The sequence below is a fragment of the Suricata suricatta genome, chromosome 6 (assembly GCF_006229205.1).
Source record: "Suricata suricatta isolate VVHF042 chromosome 6, meerkat_22Aug2017_6uvM2_HiC, whole genome shotgun sequence".
NCBI classification, from domain to species: domain Eukaryota; kingdom Metazoa; phylum Chordata; class Mammalia; order Carnivora; family Herpestidae; genus Suricata; species Suricata suricatta.
Genome location: NC_043705.1, coordinates 65,857,670 through 65,881,390, shown reverse-complemented (window position 1 = coordinate 65,881,390; position 23,721 = coordinate 65,857,670). Strand labels below are relative to the sequence as shown.

At 39.3% G+C, this 23,721-nt stretch overlaps 1 protein-coding gene and 1 long non-coding RNA gene across 2 annotated transcripts in view; one reads left to right on the top strand and one right to left on the bottom strand.

The window, feature by feature from the left end:
- LOC115293463 overlaps nucleotides 1-23,721 on the bottom strand; it is a 99,946-nt gene that overhangs the window by 61,319 nt on the left and 14,906 nt on the right. The gene's annotated exons all lie outside the window — the stretch shown is intronic.
- LOC115294636 lies at nucleotides 2,746-23,375 on the top strand. The gene is made up of 3 exons (XR_003910017.1): nucleotides 2,746-2,875; nucleotides 23,036-23,111; nucleotides 23,202-23,375. It is a non-coding gene; the product is annotated as an uncharacterized LOC115294636 (long non-coding RNA).

The window sequence follows — 23,721 nt, the reverse complement described above, 5'->3', positions numbered from 1 at the left end:
GAGAGAGAGAGAGAGAGAGGGAGGAGAGAAAACACACACCAATGTAAAGAAGCTTTTTCCATTCTTTTTGTGTGTGTGTGTGAGTTTTCGGTTTCTGATCTTATAGCTAAGGTTTTAATGCACTTTAACTTAATTTTTGTGATTGATATAAGAAGAGGTCAAATTTCACTCTTTACCATGTGATTATCCAGTTTTCCCAACACCATTTATTGAAAACACTATCTTTTCCCTATTGATTATTCTCAGCTCCCTTGTCAAGTATTTTTGACTATATATGCAAGGGCTTATTTCTGGGTTCTTGATCCTATTACATTGGTCTATGTATCTATTTTTATGACAGCACCATATTGTTTTGATTACTAAAGCTTTCTAATATAGTTTGGAATCACAAAGTGTGATGCCTCCAGTTTTGTTCTTTCTCAGGACTGCTTTGGCTATTGTGGGGTGCTCTGTGGTTCCATATGGATTTTAGAATTTTTTATTTCTGTGAAAAATACTGTTTAGGGTTGCCTGGGTGGCTTAGTCAGTTGAGCATCCGATTCTTGATTTCAGCTCAGGTCATGATTCCAGAGTTGTGGGATTGAGCCCTACATTAAGCTCTGTACTGAGCATGAAGCCTGCTTGGGGATCGTTTGTTCCCTCTCTCCCTCTCTCCCTCTCTCTCGCCCCATCCCTCTCACTATTCATGTTCTCTCTCTCTAATAAAATAAAATCAATTTTTAAATACTTTTATGTTTTTTATTTATTTTATTTCATTTTATTTATTTATTTTATTATTTATTTTATATATTTAAATACTTTTTATGTTTTTTATTATTATTTTTGAGAGACAGAGAGAAACACTGTGAACAGGGGAGGGTCAGAGAGAGAGGGAGACACAGAATCTGAAGCAGGCTCCAGGCTCTAAGCCGTCAGCAGAGAGCCTGATGCGGGGCTCAATCCCACCAACCGTGAGATCATGACCTGAGCCAAAGCCAGACGCTTAACCAACTGAGCCACCCAGGCACCCCTTAAATACATTTTTTAATTTTTTATTTATTTTTGAGAGAGAGAGAAAGAGAGAACACAAGTGGGGGAGTAGCAGAGAGAGAGGGAGACACAGAATCTAAAGCAGACTCTGGGCTCTGAGCTGTCAGCACAGAACCCAATGTGGGTTTTGAACCCATGAACTGTGAGATCATGATGTGAACTAAAGTTGGACACTTAGCTGACTTAGCTACCCAGATGGCCCAATAATTTTTTTCTAATGCCATTAAAATTTTGATAGGGATTACATTAAATCTATAGATGGCTTTAAGTAGTATAGACATTTTAACAATATTAATTCTTCTAATCCATGAACACAGGATAGCTTTCCATTTGTTTGTCTTCTTTGCTTTCTTTCATTAAAGCCTTAGAGTATAGATCTTTTGCCACCTAGCTTAAACTTTTTCCTATTTCATTGTTTTTGATGTTATTGTAAATGGGATTTCTTTTTCAAGTATTTTGTTATTAATGGTACTCTTTTTATAAAGATACTAATCACATCAGATCACAGCCCCACCCTTAGAACTTCATCCTTAGGACTTCATTTAACCTTAATTACTCTTCAGAGGCCCATCTTCAAATATAGACACATAGGATTTTAAAACTTCAACATACAAATTTTGGGGGCAAGGAGGGGACACAAACATTCAACCCATTATAGGAATAATATGGTCTGACTTAAATTTGTAAAATATCACTTTGTGTGCTGAATAGAGCATATGGGGAGAAAGTAAAAACAGAGAAACTAGTTATAAATCTAAGGCAATAGTTCAGGTAAGTGATAATGTAGGCTCTGATGAGCTGGAAATTGGGATGATATATGGACTTAGATCAAATTTTGAAAACAAAGCTGTAAAACCTTGCTAGATATAAGTCTATAAATGATGAAAGAAAATAAGGAAGAAAAGACCATGGTTTGGAGTCTGAGCAACAGGGAGTGTGCTGGCATCATAATATACTAACAGAGAAAGGACTGGGGGTGGGGAGGAGGTAGGGGGAGAAGTGGGAAAACTAAGAATTATATTTTAGACAGGTTAAGAGTCAGATGCCTATTAAGTAACCATTTGGTGCTTTGGGGTAAGCAATTAGATGAATATTCCATTTGTGGAATGTTGATTCATAACCACCTTTCATAAAAGCATCTATTTCAAGAAAGTGCCTTATTACTTAGATATAACCACTTGAAAATAATGCTAGTTGAATCAGACAGTACAGTCACATATAGAGTAGGTCACAGAATCACTGGGAGAACTGAAGGACTGGAATTCAGCTTAAGTAACCAAAGCACCCAAAACCAGAACCGGCCCTGTGAACACAAAACAAAACAAAACACTGCTACATGTATTTGAGGACGCTATTGCTCCCAGCTAGGCTTGAACCACTAATACTAGTGTTTCCATGCCGTCTGGAGACCAGCCACTCTCCTGGCAGCCTATTGATTATATTGGACTCCTTCTATAATGGATAATAGCATTTAGGGATTATGGTGATTATTGGATTATTATTAGATTAATTAGATAATTATTCTGTATTTTATTTGCTTTTCCTGCCCATCATGTTTCTACCAGAATTACCATTCATAGATCTACCAAATAAATTCTCCATATGAAGTATGATTCAACATAACTTCTGATCAAGAATATTTTAAAAATATAAGAAGAAAATGGATTAATGTTGATGGAATCAGTGGCTTTACCACATATTCTCATTATCCAGGAGCAGCTGACCTTACAAAATTTTGGAAAGTCCGTTTGGAGACAACACTCCATGAAGCTGAGGTACTAATCTAGGATATGTTGTGTGCTCTGAAGCAGGACTGATCATTCCAAAGCTAGAATATATGAATCTGGTAAGTAAGGGGTAGAAGTGGGAGTGGTATCTTAAGCAAATTCAACTCATGGCTCAAAAATTTTGCATCCTACTCCAGTCCTTTCAGGCTCTCCTGGTTTAGGGGGCTCTTAGTAGTCAAGGGAAGGCTATTTCCACAGGGCATCAAGTAGAGACTGGTTTAGTTGAATTGGAAGCTGAAATTGCTGCTTCTTCATTTCTGATTTTGAAACTGTAGATAAGCAGTGAAAAAGAGGATTATGGTATGACAGGAATGACTGATGCTAACTACAATGGGGAAATAGTGTTGCTATTATACAAGGAGATCAAAAAAAGCATTAACAGAAATACAGTGATCTTCTGAGGTACTCTTAATACTGCCATTTCCATGGTTAAATGTTAAAGGAAATCCACAACAACCCAATACAGGAAATATGGGCAAGGAGTCACTTCTCTCAGGAATGAAGGGGTAGTAACCCTTGGCTAAGGGCAAAAGAAAGGTGAAATGGGTGGAGGAGACAAGTCAGCATCACAAACAGAACACAAAGATGAGTTGAAAAACTCCAAACTGTGGCATCTATCCATCTTTTGTTTCACATTTGTCTTTATATATTTTATCAGGTTTTCCTATATTTCTCGCATTTCTCCAATGATTTTAATAGGGTATCTTAGTGGTGGTTAACTTTTAAATATTAGTGCATAGTTTGTAGAATATTGAAACAAGACCATGGAACAACTCCAGGAGAACTGGATATCTTCCAGAAAGCCTGGATTACAATGTGGAAAAGACTTCAGCTCACTCCCTTTATATGGTGAAGAACAGTTACTTTAGGTTAAGAACAAGCACTGTTTTTCTGGAACTTTAAGTATGGAGAGAAGCTTATGAGTTGATGTTGGTCTGCCAAAGACTTGGCTTATAGTGGACATCTGTGATTCATTTTGGCTACATAGCAACCAAGCCCCTTTCTATATTTGGGAAAGTCTCCATTTAGAAGTCTTGATGTGGGGCAGAGAGCCTATTGTTATAGAGACTGAGAATACTAGGTCCTAAGCAGCTTCCTGTGAAGACAGAACACTTCTTTCAGACTTGGGCTCAGAGCTAGATTTTGACCAAGGAGTTTGTGATCCAAGAAATCAAGAACACAAGTCATGAGGGAGACAGAGAGAAAGAGAGAGAGAGAGAGAGAGAGACGGACAGACAGAGAGACAGAGAGACAGACCATGACAATGACAACAATTATTTCCTTGTCAAAAACAAGGCTGAGACTTAGTTTGGAGCTTTTTCTTTGGGTTCTTAGCCTGAAATTGGACTCTCCAACTATCCCAGTTGGTCTGTAAACTATTCAGTATCCTTTTAATAAACTTCTTTTCTGCATAATTCTAGCCAGAGTTGTTAGAAATCAAGAATTCCACCTAATACAGCATCTGCTGCACTAGTTCCCAATATTTTGCCAATATTGTTAATCCCTCTTTAGAAATACCTTTCAAACAATTATTTTCTAGAAAATCTATTTTATTAAGTTTATTTATTTACTTTGAGAGTCAGAGTGAGTGAGTGAGAGAGAGCGAGCGCACGAGCGAGTGAGCAAGCGTAGTCGGTGGGGGAAGAGAGAGAATCTCAAGCAGTCTTCACACTGTCAGCTTGGAGCCTGACTTGATGCTCAAACCCACAAACTGTGAGAGCATGACCTGAACCAAAATCAAGAGTTGGATGCTTACCCGATGGAGCCACCAAGACATCCCTCCAGCTTCAGCTTAGGTCATGATCTCACTCTTCGTGGGTCTGAGCCCTGTATCAGGCTCTGTGCTATTAGTGCAGATCCTCTGTCTCCCTCTCTCTCTCTCTCTCTCAAAAATAAACATTAAAAAAAAAAGCTTTATCAATTCAAATGAAATAGGAAAAACAATGGTCTACACATCAATGTAAAGTACAAGTTTTAAAGCAATGAAGTTTTATAATTTCCAAGTACCTACAGTAACTCTATCTAAATACCCACAAAGCATTACTAGAAATGCTAGAAAACTACTAGAAATTACTAGAAATTTTTCAAGCTAGATTCAGAGACTACATGATCGTATTAAGTTTTCTTGGAAAGGATCTACATTATCCAGGATTCTTTCAGTTTCAAATAATAGAAACTCAATTCAACTGGCTTAAATTTTAAAAAGGGAATATGTTGGCACACAGAATTGAAAACTCCAGTTAGTCTGGTTTCAGGCACTGCTGGATGTAGGGGCCCAAAAAGCACTAGGACCCAATCAACCTTTCCCCATTTCTGGCTATACTTTCCCCTGGACAGGTTCCATTCTCAGGCAAGCCCACCCTTACTGCTAACAAGATGGCCACCAGAAGTTCTGGGCCTCCATTTATCCTTCCAGCAATCCTGTCAAAAAAAAAAATATATATTTTTTTTTTCCCCAAAAGTTCCTTTAAAAAACGACTAGGACTGATTTAGATTTGCTAGCATGACCCATGTGCCATTGGCCAAGTGTCTGTATTAGAAGTACATTCTCATTGCTGGAGTCTGAGGATGATTTTAGCTCTATCAAACTTCAAACCTCATAGAAGTGGAAAAGGAGAGTTTCAACAAAGAACACTGGCAGGCTATTACCAAAATGAGGAATGGGAAGCTTGCCAGGCAGAATAACAGCCACTTTACCAGAGGACCTTGAACGTCCAGCACCATGGGAAGTACCCAGCTCCTCTCCAACATGAGTGACTTACCGAACTTTGACTTGCACACTGCTCGTGTCAATATGTGTTTTTTCTCATTTGGCAATCTATTCTGTTGCCAACGAGTGTTAAAATCCTTCCTTGAATTAAAAGTTTTTCTCCCTAGAGTTTAAAAACATGAATCTATGTTCTGTTCTCTGAAGTATAGCTTTTGCCACGTCTTAATTAAAAATGTTTTTCGTTCAAGTATTGGAGGTCAGAGATCATGCAAATTATGCTTCCCATCCAGGATTCTAGTTTCCTCAGGCATTTGCAAAAGGACACATTTTCCACAACCTTCACTGTACTGGATGGACTCTTCCTCAAGACCTTTTCTCACTTGTCTTCATTTTTGTTTTCTCACTAGGGTATCATAAAAATTTGCTTCTATAAGAATTTTGAAGGGGTACAAATAAAACAAGGAAACAAGATTATACCATGTAATACAGACTACTGCTATTTAAACTATGACCCATCTTTCTATAAACAGTCCAATTTGGTTAACGTACCCATCCTTGGACATGGAGGTAACTGGATGCAATAGGTCACTTTGTATTTTGTCCAGAACAGAATGATCACAGACTGCATTGTCTAGGACAGTTCCAAAGTATGTCTTTTGGGCTAGTGTAACTATTAGTGGTGTCTCTTTTCACTTTCAAAATGTCACTTGGTCATCTTACTCTTGGAGCGCTACCTGTAACTGATGTGCCAGGCATCCCACAGGCACAGGTGTACTAAACTGTGAACTAGGTGAGAGACCAGGTTTTATCTGACTTTGTATTCTGAGAACTTAACTCCGCTCCAGAAACTCAGTGGACACTTAATACATGCTTACTGAATAAGGAGATGAATAAATCCAATCGTTTTGTTTTAAGCTTACACACAAAACTTTGCATGGGTCATTAAAAAATACATCTATAACTGGCAGATGCTTGGTTTAAAACAGGTGACATTCAAGTGCTTAAAATAGCTATGTATTTTCTAAAATAACCCTAATATTTCATAGATAATGCCACAGTGAACAATAGCCAAATAAATGAAATGTCACTGTAAAAATTTAACAGAGCATCCATATGGACACAGAGTTTTATAGATGATACATACTAAATAAATATTGGCAGATCAAGATTATCTTCAAAAACATTTAATAAAAAATATATGGAAACAAACGAAAAATAAAAATACAACAATCCAAACTCTCTGGGACGCAGCAAAGGCAGTCCTAAGAGGAAAATATATTGCAACCCAGGCCTATTCAAAATAGAAAAAGTGCAAATTCAAAATCTAACAGAGCACCTAAAGGAACTAGAAAGGGAGCAGCAAGAGCACCCCAAACCCAGCAAAAGAAGAGGAAATAATAAAGATCAGGGCAGAAATAAACAATCTAGAATCAAAAAAAAAATCAAAACAAAACAGAACAGTTGAACAGATCAATGAAACCAAGAGCTGTTTTTTTTTTTAAAAAATAAACAAAATTGATAAACCTCTAGCCAGGCTCCTCAGAAAAAAAAGAGAATACCCAAATAGACAAAATAATGTATGAAATGAATCCATTAAACCAATCCCTCAGAAACACAAGCAATCATCAGAGATTACTATGAAAAATTATATGCCAACAAACTGGACAGTCTAGAAGAAATGGACAAATTCCTAAACATACATGCAATACCAAAATTCACACGGGAAGAGAGAAAATCTGAACAGACCCATAACCAGTGAAGAAACTGAATCCGTTATCAAAAATCTCCCAATGATTAAGAGCCCAGGGCCAGATGGCTTCCCAGGGGAACTCTACTAGACATTTAAAGCAGAGCTCATACCCATTCTTCTCAAGCTATTCCAAAAAAATAGATATATAAGGAAAACTTCTGAACTCATTCTACGAAGCCAGCATTACTTTGATTCCCAAATCAGACAAGAGACTCAACAAAGAAAGAGAAACTACAGGCCAATATCCTTAATGAATACAGATGCAAAAATACTCAACAAGATACTAGCAAATCGAATTCAACAGCATATAAAAAGAATTATCCATCGTCATCAAATGGGATTCATTCCTGGGTTATAGGACTGGTTCAATATTGGCAAATCCATCAGTGTGATACATCACGTTAACAGAAGAAAAGATAAAAACTATATGATCCTGTCAATAGATGTAGAAAGAGTATTTGACAAAAATGCAGCACCCTTTCTTAATAAAAACCCTCGAGAAAGTCAGGAGAGAAGGGACTTACTTAAACATTATAAAAGCCATTTATGAAAAGTCCACAGTTAATATCATCCTCAACGGGGAAAAAATGAGAGCTTTCCCCCTGAGATCAGGAACACAAGAGGAATGTCCACTCTCATCACTGTTGTTTAACAGAGTGCTGGAAGTTCTAGCATCAGCAATCAGACAACAAAAGGAAATAAAAGGCATCAGAATTGGCAAAGATGAAGTCAAACTTTTACTTTTCACAGATGACACCATACTCTACATGGAACACCCGATTGACTCCACCAGAAGCCTACTAGAACTGATCCATGAATTCAGCAAAGTTGCAGGTACAAAAGCAACATACAGAAATTGGTTGCATTTCTATACACCAATAATGAAGCTAGATCAAGTAACTGATCTCATTCACAATTGCACAAAAAAACCATAAAATACCTAGGAATAAACCTAATGAAAGATGTCAAAGACCTGTATGATGAAAACTATAGAAAACTTATGAAGGAAATTGAAGAAGACACCAAGAAATGGAAAAACATTCCATGCTATGGATCAGAAGAATAAACATTGTTAAAATGTCATTATTACCCAAAGCAATTTACACATCCAATGCAATTCCCATCAAAGTTGCACCAGCATTCTTCTCAAAGCTAGAACAAACTATTCTAAAATTCGTATGGAACCACAAAAAACCCCAAAAAGCTAAAGTAATATTGAAGAAGAAAACCAAAACGGGAGGCATCACAATCCCAGACTTCAGCCTCTACTACAAAGCTGTCATCATCAAGACAGTTTGGTATTGGCACAAAAACACACACATAGACCAATGAAATAGAATAGAGAATCCAAACTAGACGCACAAATATATGGCCAATTAATCTGATAAAGCAGGAAAGAGTATCCAATGGAAAAAAGACAGCCTATTTAACAGGTGGTGCTGGGAGAACTACAGCAACATGCAGAAGAATGAAATTAGACCACTCTCTTACACCACACACAAAAATAAACTCAAAATGGCTGAAGGACCTGAATGTGAGACAGGAAACCATCAAAACCCTGGAGGAAAAAGCATGAAACAGCCTCCTTGACCTCAACCATAGCAATTTCCTACTCGACACATCCCCAAAGGCAAGGAATCAAGAGCAAAAATAAACTATTGGGACCTCATCAAGATAAAAAGCTTCTGCACTGCAAAGGAAACAATAAAAAAGAAAAAAACTAATAGGCAACCAACAGAATGGGAGAAGATAATGGCAAATAGCATATCGGATAAAAAGCTAGTATCCAAAATCTAGAAGGTACTCACTAACCTCCATACCCAAAAAATGAATAATCCAGTGAAGAAATGGGCAAAAGATATGAACAGACACTTCTCCAAAGAGGACATCCAGATGGCCAACAGACACATGAAAGGATGCTCAGTGTCACCGATCATCAGGGAAATACAAGTCAAAACCACACTGAGATACTACCTCACGCTGGTGAGAGTGGCTAAAAAATGAACAAAACAGAACACTATAGATGCTGACGAGGATGTGTAGAAACGGGCACCCTCCTACACTGCTGGTAGGAATGTAAACTGATGCAGCCCCTCTGGAAAACAGTGTGGGGTTCCTCAAAAAATTAACAATCAAACTCCCCTATGATCCAGCAATAGCACTGCTGGGGATTTACCCAAGGGATACAGAAGTGCTGATTTATCCCAATGTTCATAGCGGCACTTTCAACAATTGCCAACTCACGGAAAGAGCCTAAATGTCCATCACCTGATGAATGGATCAAGAAGATGTGGTTTATCTATACAATGGAATACTACATGACAATGAGAAAGAAGGAAATCTGGCCATTTGTAGCAAAGTGGATGGACCTCAAGGGTGTCAGGCTAAGCGAAATAAGTCAGGCAGAGAAGGACAGATACCATATGTTTGCACTCATAGGTCTAACAGGAGAACAGGAGAAGCCTAATGGAGGACCAGGGGGAGGGGAAGAGGGAAAGAGAGTTAGGGAGAGTGAGGGAGGCAAATCATGAGAGACTCCTGAATACTAAAAACAAACTGAGGGCTTAAGGGGGAGGGGGAAAGGGAAAGGGGGTAATGGTTATGGAGGAGGGCACTTGTGGGGAAGAGCATTGGGTGTTATATGGAAACCAACTTGACAGTAAACTATAAATTAAAAATAAATGAAAAGATAAAATGTTAAATTGAAAAAAAAAACACTTAATTATCACATGTAGAGATTATGATGATAAACCAGACACTGAATAAAGGAAATCCAACCAATCTGGTCTTAGATATTAGTGAGCTTAGCTTAATACAGTGTGGAAGTATAGAATCAGCAAAATGTCAGTTAAATAAAATGCTTTGAGAAAGTAGCAATCTACACTCACAGAACGGTCACTCAAAAAGATGACAGAGACTACTTACTTATAGCTCAATCCACTTTTTTGCAAAGGAGAAAACTTGGATCAGGAGAGACTTTTTGTCCAAGGCTGCTGATTAGTTACTAGCAGAAGAGATAAGAACACAGGTCTAAAGACAGAATTTACAAGTTCCTTTAGTTTAATAGGTTCTGTGTTAATGGAGTTAGTTAGAAGAATATATTAGAAATCTTTATTTTTCTTTTATTTTTTTTTTTAAGTTTATTTACTTTGGGAGACAGAGCACACATGCACAAGCAGGCGAGGGGCAAAGAGAGAGAAGGAAAGACAGAATCCCAAGTAGGCTCCTCTCTGTCAGTGCAGAGCCCAGTGTAGGGCTCAATCCCATAAACTATGAGATCATGACCTGAGCTGAAATCAAGAGTCAGTGGCCTAAATGACTGAGCCACACATGTGTCCCTGATATTTTGCTTTTAAAGAAGAAAGTTTGATGAGCTGATTGATACATTTTGATGACTTTTTTTCCTCAACAGCTTTAAGAGTGTTCTAAATATTTTAAAGGGACCCCATTCAATCATGAGGTTTCCGTGTAGTAGTTGTAGAGAGAAAGCACCTTGAGTGAGAGCACCTTGAGCAGCCAAATAATTTATCAACCAACCTGAAACATTTCTGAGAGAGAGAGAGACTTCTATTAATAATTATGCAACAGGAATAAACCAGGATTGTCCCAGGCCAACCAGGATTTACTGCCACCCTAGACAACTGTGTATTGTTTCCTATTAGGAAGCTGTGGACAAAAACTCTGATAATGGAAGTTGGAGGAAGAAGTTCTGTTGAAGTTGCTGTATTTACTACATACCTTAAATAACAAGTGAATTTCAGGATTTGGATTTAGTCCAAACAAATTACACATCTAGAATTAATATGTCCAAAAAGTATACATCTGCTATTATCATTCAGGAGCATTAGGGTTAGTAACTATAAAATGAACCAGGTCTCAAATAGGTTGGGAAAATTACAAGTTGTTTTGAGACACCTCAAACCCTCTACAATCCCATTACTAATCATGAAAGTAATGCAAATGTTTTTGTTTTCTTCTTGACTTGAGTCACATTCCATTGTGGGATGATGTAAGAGTTTTAACCACGCATAGAATAGTAATGAGCAATTTGGGAGATCCAGCTCTAAAATCTTGCCTTTGGTCACACGTAACTAGCACTTAGAATCTAAGAACCCAGAACCATTTGACTTGCAAAGTTAATTGTACACCTGTTTACTTTTGGCATATTTTCTAAGAGGTTAAACTGGAAAAGCAAAGAGTAGGTTATGGTCCACTTGTCCAAGAAAAAGCCTATAAGCCCATGAATCTTCTAGTATTTTTCCTATTACACTGAAATATGGAAGTTTGACTACTACAGCTCTCCTCCGCCAACAGCTGAACTGTCTTGACCTTTGCTGGTAGCCCGTAGTTTGCAGCCTGACAACACATTAGAATTACTTGGAAGGTCTTGTAGAAATCCTGATGCACAGGCCATACCTCATATCAATTAAATTATCATCTCTAGTGGTAGAACCCAGGCATTAGTGTTTTTAAAACACTACACAGATAATTCCAATGTGCAGGCAAGGTCAAGAACCACTACTATAGACTTAGCTCCATCCCCAGCTCGGGAATCATCTAAAGGCTGACAGGAGTTCCAGTCCACTGCTCCAAGGAGTCCAAACCAAATTACAAAGCTAGCCAGAATGACTTACTAGCTCAAAAAACTGAACTTTTAGAGTTGCGGGTCCAAGTCAAAAAAAAAAAAAAAAAGGAATAGTTTTGGACTTACTTAGGGTTTTGTTATTAAAACTTTTTATTAATGTATGTTCATTTTTGAAAGAGACAGACAGACAGACAGAGAACAAGCTGGGGAGAAGCAGAGGGAGAAGAAGGCATAGAATCCAAAGCAGGTTCCAGGCTCTGAGCTGTCAGTACAGATCCTGATGTAGGGCCCAAACTCACTAACTACTACAAGATCATGACCTGAGCTGAAGTCAGATGCTTAAGCAACTAAGCCACTTAGGAGTCCCAGGTAGGGTTTATTTTTAAACCTGGATCACATACTTACATTAGCTGTATGGTTTGGGGCTTTTAGTCTCACTGAGCATCACCTTCCTCATCTGTAAAATGGACCAATAACACCTGTGGCCAGGCTGCTACTATTGCTCATCTTGTTAAAGAAACCAAACCTTCTCTCCCATTTATCCTAGTTTTGGAAGCTTCTAATTTTAGAAATATCTAAAGTCCTATCTTCATAAGCTTATATTCTAGAGCTTGGCCTCTGCCTCATTCATGTTGATGCCTTCTCCATCACTAGAATCTTTCCTTGACACCGGCCCAATGCTAGTGTTCTACTATCTGCTGATAGATTGTCCTGATCTTATTTTCCCATGCACATATACTGTGTATGCTGCCCCTTCTAGATTTCTTGTTTCTGAGCCTCTGCACCTGATTGTTGGCACATTCCAGAACTTCTTGCTGCATATCACTGATAGCTGTCACCTCTAAGTACACATACAGGGCACCAAGTTCCACTGGCCTGACTAGACTTTCTCTTGGTACCTCTAATAGAGCTATCACCCCAAATTCCACTTCAACCCTAGGGAGGGTACTGGGTTTGTTCATTAAATCAATATTTGTGGAACATTTACCAAACCCAAGCACTCTGGTTCTGCACTCACAGGCTACTTGTAGAATAGCGGGAAGAGATCAACAACAAAAGGTGTGTTAAGAACAGGGACAATTCTAGGCCTTGACCATCCCTACATTCTCTTTTCTCATCAGAGCCTAATACTTTTATAATTAATTTTTGTCACAAAATAGGATCACTGTTAAGTTTTGGGGTTTTTTAATTTTGGGGGCAGCAGATGGTAAGGAATATGGTTATTGGCTACATAAGTTAGGTTGGATCCTCCTATTTTGCTCTACATAACTGGGGTTGGATTATTCATTTGTTCCTATAGTTTTCAAGGCTCACTTCCTACTCCTTGGCATAGTGCAAGCACAGACTCAATTCTATGTTGGGATCATTGCTGTGAATCTAAGGTGAACTCCATACTTAAGAAACAATTTAGAATGCTATACGGATAGGGTATCCCCTGGCTCTCTAAAAACTAATCTGGCTCCAGCTATCCATTTCTATAAAGCCCTTACAGCTATGTGAGCAAACAAGTCTCAAAGAGAAAAGTAACTTGGTGGCCTTTCCAGCAATCTACATTATGGAGCAACCAGCGAGGATGTTACCTAAACCACCACTGTGACTGTGCTCATCAGTCCTGATTCCCCTCTGTGCCTTTCTAAAGATCTTTATGGTTTCCGTGGCTGCCAACAACTTTATATTACCCACAGGAGGAATGGAAATGACTGATTCTACCAGAGGCAATTGAGAACTTACATATGGCTCATAGGAGTGTAGGTGATGATGACGATTGATGATTATTGTTACTTTAGCACTTTACAGAATTCAGAATAATTTGCTGCCTCCTGACCAGTCTACATAGGACCAGTTAACCTTGAAGTTGTCTGACTTGCTTCATGGTGATCAGGAAGCGCTGACTTAGCAAACATCACATGGAGAAAAAGCTTAGGTTTCGTAAATCTGTCTCTACTGTTCATGGTCTAGTGTCCTTGTGCTGGTTTCCTAGGGTGCCCTCTGCTGGGCTCCAACCAGCTCTGCTGGTTCTGGGGAATAGCCCATGAAACCCATGCCTCAACTCTCTAAAAAATTACCACTCTTACGTCATATGTCATCAGAATCCCAGGACTTGTTTTCCAAGCTGACAATTAACTTACATCAATGAGTAAATGCCTATTACTGTATAAATAGGCAGGGGGAAAAGCAATGCCCCTCACAGATCACTTAAGTGTACACTCTGAGAATGACTTTACCAGAGATAACTCTTCTTAGTGTCTAATTTCATTGGGCTAACGGTGGGAATGGAGGCTGGGCATATGGAGAAGGCTATGTTCTGAGAAATTAAAGGGGAAACTATTTTCCAACAGTCAGGACCTTATGGCTCCCCTCAAATTAAACAGTGTGGGCAGCTGTCTCCTCTAGCTGTATATATGGTCAACCCCCACAGAGGTAATTTTCATTCTGCCAGCAGGAAAAGAATGAACAACACTGTTTACTTTAAAATTTTTATGAAGAATGCCTTGTGCTCTTTGGAGGATATTATCTAAATCCTGATAACAAGTATGTGGCACTGTTTACTGGATTAGTCTGTTCATAAAGATGTGTATAGAGCATACATTCACTTGCATGACCTCCATTGCCCTATGTACTTTTTGTCTACTGAAATCAGTTGGGCAATCCCTGTCTGTAAGCACATTTCCCAAGAACTGGTTAGAGCCAGTCTTCATAAGAGGAACCTATTATGAAACCAGCTCCAAAGGATATTTACTTTGTTGAAGTTCTACTGAAAGATACACTTACTTGAAAATGAAATTGCTTTCTTTTGGCTTCCACCTACCCCCTCGAAAACCAGGACTCTTGGGGTTCATAAACATCAGCCACAGAGAGGACAGCTGGGACTGGTGTGCATTGTTCCATAAGCTTGCTCATTGGTTAAGCTGGTATTTTCACTAAATATATGTGTTTCAAGAAGATCAGCTAAATTAATAACAAATTATCAAGGTAAATATGTGCCCCAAACTGAGAACGTGGGGAACACAGCACAAATATTTTGAAGGCTCACCTTTGGTCTTAAAATTAAATGTGAATTAAAAAAAATTTTTTTAAACATTTATTTATTTTTGAGAGACAGAAGAGACAAAGTGTGAGTGGGGGAGGGGCACAGAGAGAGAGAGAGAGAGACAGAATCTGAAGCAGGCTCTGGGCTCCAAGCCGACAACAGAGAGTTCGACATGGGGCTCAAACTCACAAATCCCAAGATCATGACCTGAGCCAAAGTTGGACGCTTAACCGACTGAGCCCCCCAGGTAGCCCTCAGTTTGCTACTTTATCTGCTAGTCCCTCCTTTGGTCTGTGTTTTGTAGCAGATATTTTTGTGTGTCCTTCCAATAAATTTCTCTTTTTCACTTAAGCTAAATTGAATGTGCTCCTAAGTGAGAAGACAACTGAGAATTTGGGGAAAAAAAGACATAATGAGATGTATCTTATTCTCTCTGCAGCCTCCTGCCTCCCATCTCCATCCATTCTTCCCATCCTCTTCCTCTTTCTCCAATTCCTTGATCCTTTAGATACTCTTTCTTTTCTATTTTTTTATATGTTTATTTATTTTTGGGAGAGTGCAAGCGGAGGAAGTGCAGAGAGAGGGACAAAGTATCCTAGGAGGCTCTGCGCTGACAGCACAGAGCCTGATGTGGAGCTTGAACTCACAAACTGTGAGATCATGACCTGAGCTGAAGCCAGATGCTTAATTGACTGAGCCACCCAAGTGCCCCTTCTTTTCTAATTTTAACATACTTTTCTCTTTCCTCCTGTAGAGGAAGAGGACTCCCTTTCCTTTTCTCACCTCTGTTCTTATCCAAGTCTTGACACTTTCCTGCCCTAAACAGAGATGCCTGGCCAGCAATGCTGAGGAACGGAGCAGAGAGCATTCCTAGGGACCACTTGCGCACAGATAGGCAAGTGACTCCTGACACTAAATACAGTATGTGGAGTTTAGTTATTTAAAATAGCACATTTGTTAAGCACACTAAATTTTAAGAGGCAGCTTCAAGCTAGCTTAACAGTATTTACAAGTAACATAAAAATGCTTATTTCTCTCTTTGAAATTTAATCTTATGTAATATTTGACTTGATGAAACACTTCTCTGGTTCCATCAGCCTCAGATGCACTACAAGCTGGCCTGTAAAAATTAGGTGCTCTTCACTGAACTGAGAAAGCATTGCAGATGAGGAATAAAGGTCTAGATTTGTTATGAATTTAAGATATAATAGGCCATACATGAGAGTTATGCCTTTGTATCATCAAAGTCCTCACTATGCTGTGAGCAGTGAGAGAAAAATGCTCCCATTTAGGCTTGGGTTATTTTTCTGAAGCCATTGGCTGAGTCCCTGAAAGCTCATGTGACCAAGGCAGACACCATATTTGCCTTAAGAGGAAGTTGGCAGGTTCCCCCCTCCCCACTGCCCACTAGTGTATGAGAACAGGAAAGATGTAGCTTAATGCGAACTGACAGAGCAAACAACCTGAATGGTACCTCAGCTCTACTGCTCGCTGGATAGCTAGAGGAACCTGAGTGGTTACAATTTCCCTAGGTCTCAATTTTCTCACATTTATAGAATATGAAGAAATCATTTCTTCAAACAAAACCATTAAAAAGCAAAAGCTTTTGTTGTTTTTTTTTATGGTTATTTATTTTTGAGAGAGACAAAGTGCAAGAAAGGGAGGGGCAGAGAAAGGGGGGCGGGGAGACAGAGAATCCAAAGCAGACTCCAGGCTCTGAGCTGTCAGCACAGAGCCCAACACAGGGGCTCACAAACCATGAGATCATGACCTGAGCCAAAGTCAGATGCTTCACTGACTGAGCCACCCAGGTGCCCCAAAACGTGAAGACTTTTAAACAAACTAATGATTGAAGTGCTCTACAAATAAAAACACTAGTAAAATATAACAAACATCCTTTAGAACCCATAGCCAATTTTATAGGAAAATTAGAGAAATTTCTGGAACTCAGAAGGAAACTGTGAGCCCAGCCATTGTTTGCTATGCCCCTGCATGCCCCTGTCAAGGCTCCATCATCATTTACTGTGAGCCAATGTAAAAGGTCTTGTCTCCCCAGCAACTTGCCCCTCCAAACCATTCTCTTAGGTGCAGCCAGATGGGTTAAGATACAAAATACAAACCAAATCAGTTAACTTCCCTGTTTGAATCCCTTCTGTGTTCAGCCATTGCTATGAAGATAACGCCTAAAATCTTATCAGGGACCCTGCCTACCTCTCCCAGCTCATATCCAGCTATACTGGTTTTCTCTGGGTGTCTGAACAAAGACATTCTTCTGCTGGAAACAAAACTTTGTTCTCCCCCGACCGAGCTTTCTCACGGCTACTTCTAAGTCATCCTCCAGATGACCTCTACTGAATAGTATGTTAAAGAGTTTCCCTGATCCCCCACTATCCAAGACAGCCTCCCTTGATTACATTCCATCATTTTCTGTACTTCTTCCTAAGGTTTCCACAACCCTAACCACACGGGGGTTTAGTTGTTTCATATACGTCTCTCCTGCTATAATTTAAGCTCCATGAAGGGAGGGATTTTATCTATCTTGTTTTTTTATTATATATATAATATTCTATACATATCCCATATAATGGTTAATATAATAATATAATATAACCTCTGTAAAGAGCATGGAGTTTTCCATAGGTGATTAAAAATACATTAAGTGAATGATCTATGTGTGCCTGAAGCTAGAATTATATTAATTTCTCACCCTTTATATTCTGCCCACTACTTTATTATAAGGTAAGAATTCCTTTGTTTTTTTCATTAAGAACTCTTTTGAAGTTTACTTTTATTTATTTTGAGAGAGAGAGAGAAATGGCAATCTGGGAGGGACAGAGAGAGAGGGCGACAGAATCCCAAGCAAGGCTCCACGTTGCCAGCATAGAGCCAGATGCAGGGCTGGAACTCACAAACCACAAGATTATGATCTGGGCTGAAATCAAGAGTCAGATGCTTAACCGACTGAACCACCCAGGTGCCTCAGAATGTCTTAAAATAGGGTAAATATTTGGGGCTCCAGGAAGGTTCAGTTGGTTGAGTGTCCGACTCTTGATTTTGGCTTGGGTCATGGGATGGAGACCCAAATTGGGCCCTGTGCTGAGCCTGCTTAAGATTCTTTCTCTCTCTCTCCCTCTGCACCTCCTCCTCTGCTGGAACATGTACCCTCTAATTTAAAAAAAAAAAAAAGTGCTTCTTTCTAAAAATCTGACCATGATCTTAGAGAAAGACATTTTCTAGGACTAAAACCTCCAACTCAGAACTTTAAACCAACCATGGTATCAAGCACTTTTTCTTCTCTCTCATAACTGAGAAAGAACTGCTAGGGAAAATCATATAGAAATTGTACCCTAATTCATAATGCCTAACTTTTCTCATCCTCTATTGCACACAGTAAAGGTAGGCAGAAAAAGTAACCTTTAAATAGCATCCAGAGGGTAAATTCCTATTTTGGATTTTATTAAAAAAAAGTTTTTAATTTTGTTTATTTTTGAGAGATAGCAAGAGAGATGGAGTGTGAGTGGGGGAGGGGCAGAGAGAGAGGGAGACACAGAATCTGAAGCAGGCTCCAGGCTCTGAGCTGTCAGCACACAGCCCAATTCAGGGCTCGAACTAACCAGCCATTAGATCATGACCTGAGCTGAAGTCGGATGTTTAACCAATTGAGCCAACCAGGTGCCCCTAGGATTTTATTTTTTAATCTGAAAGGTTAACAACTTTCTTTTCTACAATTAAAAAAAAAAGGAAGATAGATATCTCTCACTTGCATTTCCAAAGATCTATAGATAAGTATTACTTAAGATTTACATATCATGATCCTCTTTAGCAAATCTCATACAACCTACAAATTTTTTAAAAATCACAATAGACACTGTTTCTTGTTAGAACCCTTTAACAACCAACCAACAAAGCTTGCTTGTGAAATAAGAATAATATCTGGAGTACTTTTGCTGGACTTTGATAACTTTTAAGTGTATGATGATTTTTTCTTAGGCTATTTTATTTCATGAAGAACAATCCAGAACATTTAATTGTTCTACAGAGACCTCATTTTCAATTCCTTAAAAATCTTTTCTGGTCCTTCTCTGAATCTCCCTAGATTCACTAGGGGCTATTTATTTTATGGATTGTTGGAATAGTCTGCTCAGTGCTGAGAATTTAAAGATAATCTTTCATTTACTCATTCCTTCAACGACTACAGGTTCAGAATATGAGCAGCACCTGGTATTAGAGAAAGGCGGTGTCCCGCTCTAGCAGAGGACTAGGTGACCGCTCAGCTCACCAAGTTATTCGCTCTTTGCCCAGGTACACGGCTAGACCTCTTTCCCAGCCTCTCCATTTAGGTGTGGTCCCGTGTCTGAACCCTGGGGCTTAGGGGCCTAGGGCGTAAGTCCTATGTGACAGTAGCAGGCCCGGCCTACCACACTTCCTTCCTCTTTTTATTACTTTCTTCTTGTTTTTTAATGTTTGTTTATTTTTGAGAGAGAGTGTGAGAGAGAGAGAGAACAAGTGAATAAGCACGAGCAGGGGAAGGGCAGAGGGAGAGAGGGAGACAGAATCCAAAGCCGGCTCCAGGCCCTGAGCTGTCAGCAGAGAAGCTGACATGGGGCTCAAACCCACAAATCATGAGATCATGACCTGAGCTGAAACTGGATGCTTAACCAACTGAGCCACCCAGGCACCCCCTTCCCCTTTTCAAAGTAAACATGTACTGAAACTGGCTGAGCCACCAGATAGAACTTGAGACCCAACTCGTGCTCAGAGTAGAGTCACCTGATGATTACAAACATCTCTTTTGGACTTCACTGAGGCAAGAAATAAACCTCTACTACATTTAGTTACTTAGATGTAGGAGTTTATCTCCTACAATGGCTACTAGTGCCCTAATTAACGCACTGCAGTAAAAATCAAATAGGAAACTATATATAATAAGCAGTATACAGTACAGCGCTTTGGTAGTCGTACCACATGGCAGATCCAAGTTCAGAGGATGGTCTGACAGTCAGGCATAGGGGGGATGACATCTGAAATGAATCTGGAAGGCTAAGTGTCAGGCAAGCTAAGGAGGGAAAGGGTGCTCAAGGTAGGCTTTCGGGTACAAAACTCCCAAGAAGGAAAGAGTAATTTCAAAAAATTAGAAGTTTGGGAAGGGTTTACTTTAAAGAGAATATTGGAGACATGAGCCTAGAGAGGTAGACAGAAGCAAACTAATGGAGGAACAGACATCTAGCAGGCAAAGAACAGGAGGGAAGAGGGCATTCTGGGCAGGAAAATGGAATATATGAGGCCTACAGTTATTAAAGAGCACAGTGATCTCTGGAATTTAAATGCAAAGTAGCAGAAAAATAAGATAGGTGGGGAGATGACAATGGAGTGGAAGAGAAGACCTTTGTTCTCCCTCCCTTGAGTCTGAAGACAATATAACACTAAAGAATCTGAAGGAGGTAAGTAAGGGAACATATTTTCACTTTACAAATATTTCTCTGGTCAGAAGTCATGTGGAAAACATGACTTTATGTAGTCATTTAACCAAACAGCGTTGGTGGAGGGGTTTCCTACCAAAAATATTATTGTGATGAGTTTTCCCATTGAATTGAACCTTAACATATGATGAGAGATAACAGATTTAATGTTTATGGACCATCAAAAGGATGTGCCAGATTAGGAAAGATTGGAAGCAGGGAGACACATAAGGAGACTCCCGGGATTGTCCAGGACACTGATGGTGAGAGTCTGAGCTCGAGTGGAGCCAGAGGAAAGAAGAGGGCAAGAATTTGAGAAGCACTGAGCTCTGTGCGGACAGTGAGGAGCCTGGATCCTGCTTTAAATTCTGTGTCCTCCTCTCTCTCTGCCCCTCCTCAGCACTCGCGCTCTCGCTCGCTCTCTCTCTCTCTCTCAAAAATAAACATTTAAAAAAAATAGAACTTGAGAAATTAAAGAGGGGCCTTAGGTGGAAGCAACTGTCAAAGATCACTTGGGTTATTTTGGGTGAGTAGGGACACAGTAATTCTAGTCACCCAAGAGGGGCACAACATTGAAAAATTTGGAGCAAAGAAAAGTTTGGTTTAGAAATGTTGAGGAGACCAAGGTACATCCAAGTGGAAATGGTGAGTCTTCATTTGGAAAGAAATACAGGCTCAGGTTGGCAAAGATCAGAAAAGTGGGGATAAATTGCATCGTTTGATCAGTGTATAGAGGGCCCAACAGAAGCCTGAATGAAAGCAACAGAGATTATTCAGTTTAAGTAGAAAAGAGGGCTAGGTACGGAAGCTTAGGGGCCACAAATTTTTAATATTCAACCAACTAAAACAAGAGATGGACGGAGTAGAAGGAAAGCACTTCCAAAGCAATGTTCCCAGTCCTGAATGGTGCAATCATAGCATGCCACCAACCATGTTCAATGCTGCAACAGTGAGACCTAGAGGCTGCTATACTGGCTGATTCAGGCGATCTTGGAGACCTCCTGGGGAATAGTTAAATGGAATGGTGTCAAGAATGAAAGCCAGGTTACCATGAATGAGAGGACGGCATTGATGTGAAACCATCAAATGTCACCATTCTTTTTAGAAATTTTGCAGAATAGCTGAAGATTGAAATAAATGTAGCATGGAAGAAAGACTCTCCTAGGAAGAAGAAACATATGAAAGTGTTCATATGGATTGGGGATGGTTGCAATGAAGGGGAAGACACTGAAGATGAAAAGGCCTGGGGAGAATGATAGACATGGTTGTGCTGAGCACGGCTGGTGTGGAGACTTGTCAGATCACTGTGTTGTACATCTGAAACTAATGTAACACCATGGATAACTGTACCTCAAAAGAAAGTCAATCAGTCTTTAGAAGGAAAATAAAAGCCTGTGAATAAAAGGCAAACTCAGACAAGTGATGAGGTACATGTGGGCCATTTTCCATTGTTCAGAATCATTTTGGCAGCTACTAGTACTTCGGCTCTGAAATGAAACCATTTCTAAGAGTTCCATAAAGTCCCCTCTGCACTAACTTCTCAGATCTTTGAAACCAACAGGATCACTAGTATCACTAGTACCTAGAAAGAGAGATGTAAATGCAACATACGTATTAAGCACTGATTGATTGGATACATGGGACTCATCTGAACACCAACACAATTTTAGACTATCTATGGATACATGCTGCGTCAGTCTACTTTACAACCTGTTCTCTTAAGAACATTGTTATAATTCATAATTTAAATGAAGTATTTTGTATTCCAATGCCACCAACTTTGTGCCCTTTCAATCAATCCAATTTAAAAAAAACCCTTTTCTATTTTGTTTCTACTTCTCTATGTTTAAAACAGGCTATCTGCTACTTATCTGCTTTGTTCAAGTAGACATTCAGTAAGATGGGTGTCATCCTAGTTTTGAATGTTCATGGAACAGGAGGTGACAAGGGATCAAGAGTCAGAGAATACAAACTGGAGTCCAGCTTTATCTTATACTAAATGTAAGCAGGTTCACTATTCGCATCACAGGAACAAGAAATAAACTTCCTTATTGGACTATTGTAAAATAATATCCGGGGAAAAAGTGCATACAGATGTAGACTTCCACAACTCAAAAAACAAAAAAAAGGAATGGATAATAATGTGGAAATGTTGGGGTTTGGAGCAAATGGGCAAGAAAGAATTCTTGAGATTTCTTTAGTGCAAAAAGGTAGTTTTAGTAAAGCACAGGGGTAGGACCTGGGAGCAAAAAGAGTTGCCCTGGGTTTTGTTTTTCAATGTTATTTCTAAAAGAAAGAGCATGAGTAGGGGAGCGGCAGAGAGAGGGAGACACAAATCTGCAGCAGGCTCCAGGCTCCGAGCTGTGAGCTGTCAGGACAGAGCAGAGAGTGGTTAGCAATGGAGTAGGTCTCTAAGTAATCTTGGACTAAGGTTTCCAGGACCCTGAGGAGGCTAGCTCTTGTTACAAAAAGGCATTTATTACTATCTACTAAAACCTTAGTCATGAGACCCTTCAGATGTGTATCAGCAGGCTCTGTGCTTCAGGGATGATTGCCAACACAGATCTTGGGGGGGGTTGAGATAAACAAAGCTTCCAAAGGAATTGTTGTTATGCGCTAAAGATGACTTACAGGATCCTGGAGGTCAGGATAATGTTAAGATAAGATTGCCTTTTGCCCCTTAGCAAAGTGTCATCATCCAGTCGGCTGAGCTCACAGAGGAAGATCACTCTGCCGGTCTCAAGAACTTGTCAATGGGCTGTAAGTAGCAAGGAAATTTAATCTTTTCCTTTGCTGTTGTTTCCCACGTCAATAATACCCTTAATGAACAAAATAACATCATTTCTACAGGCAATAAATATTTCATTCAGAAACAACAAAAATCAACCAGCAAAGTTAAGCAAGATTCCAAAAACCTTCCTTTGAAGTTCTCCAAGGCGATTATTGATTTCCGAGAACATACAAGGAAAGTATGATTTGTGAGAGACTCTTCAATACTGAAAACAAATGGAGGGCTGAAAAGGGGAGTGGGGAAAAAGGAAGGGCGGGTGATAGACATGGAAGAGGGCACTTGTGGGGAAGAGCACTGGGTGTTATATGGAAACCAACTTGACAATAATCTATAAAAAAATAAAAATTAAACATTAAAGATTTTTTTTAATAAAAAAATAAAATTATAGACTCTGGGGAAAAAAAAGAAAGTATAATTTGGAAAAATAGCCCCTATCCTTCAGAGTGAAATACTGATGGTAAGGATTTAAAGCATAAAGATTTAAAAAAATACACACAATGAGCCAAAGAAATTAAGCATCTTTGTGGCTTGGCATTTTAATTTTTTATACATAAACAGTAATATAAATTTTTGTTTAAC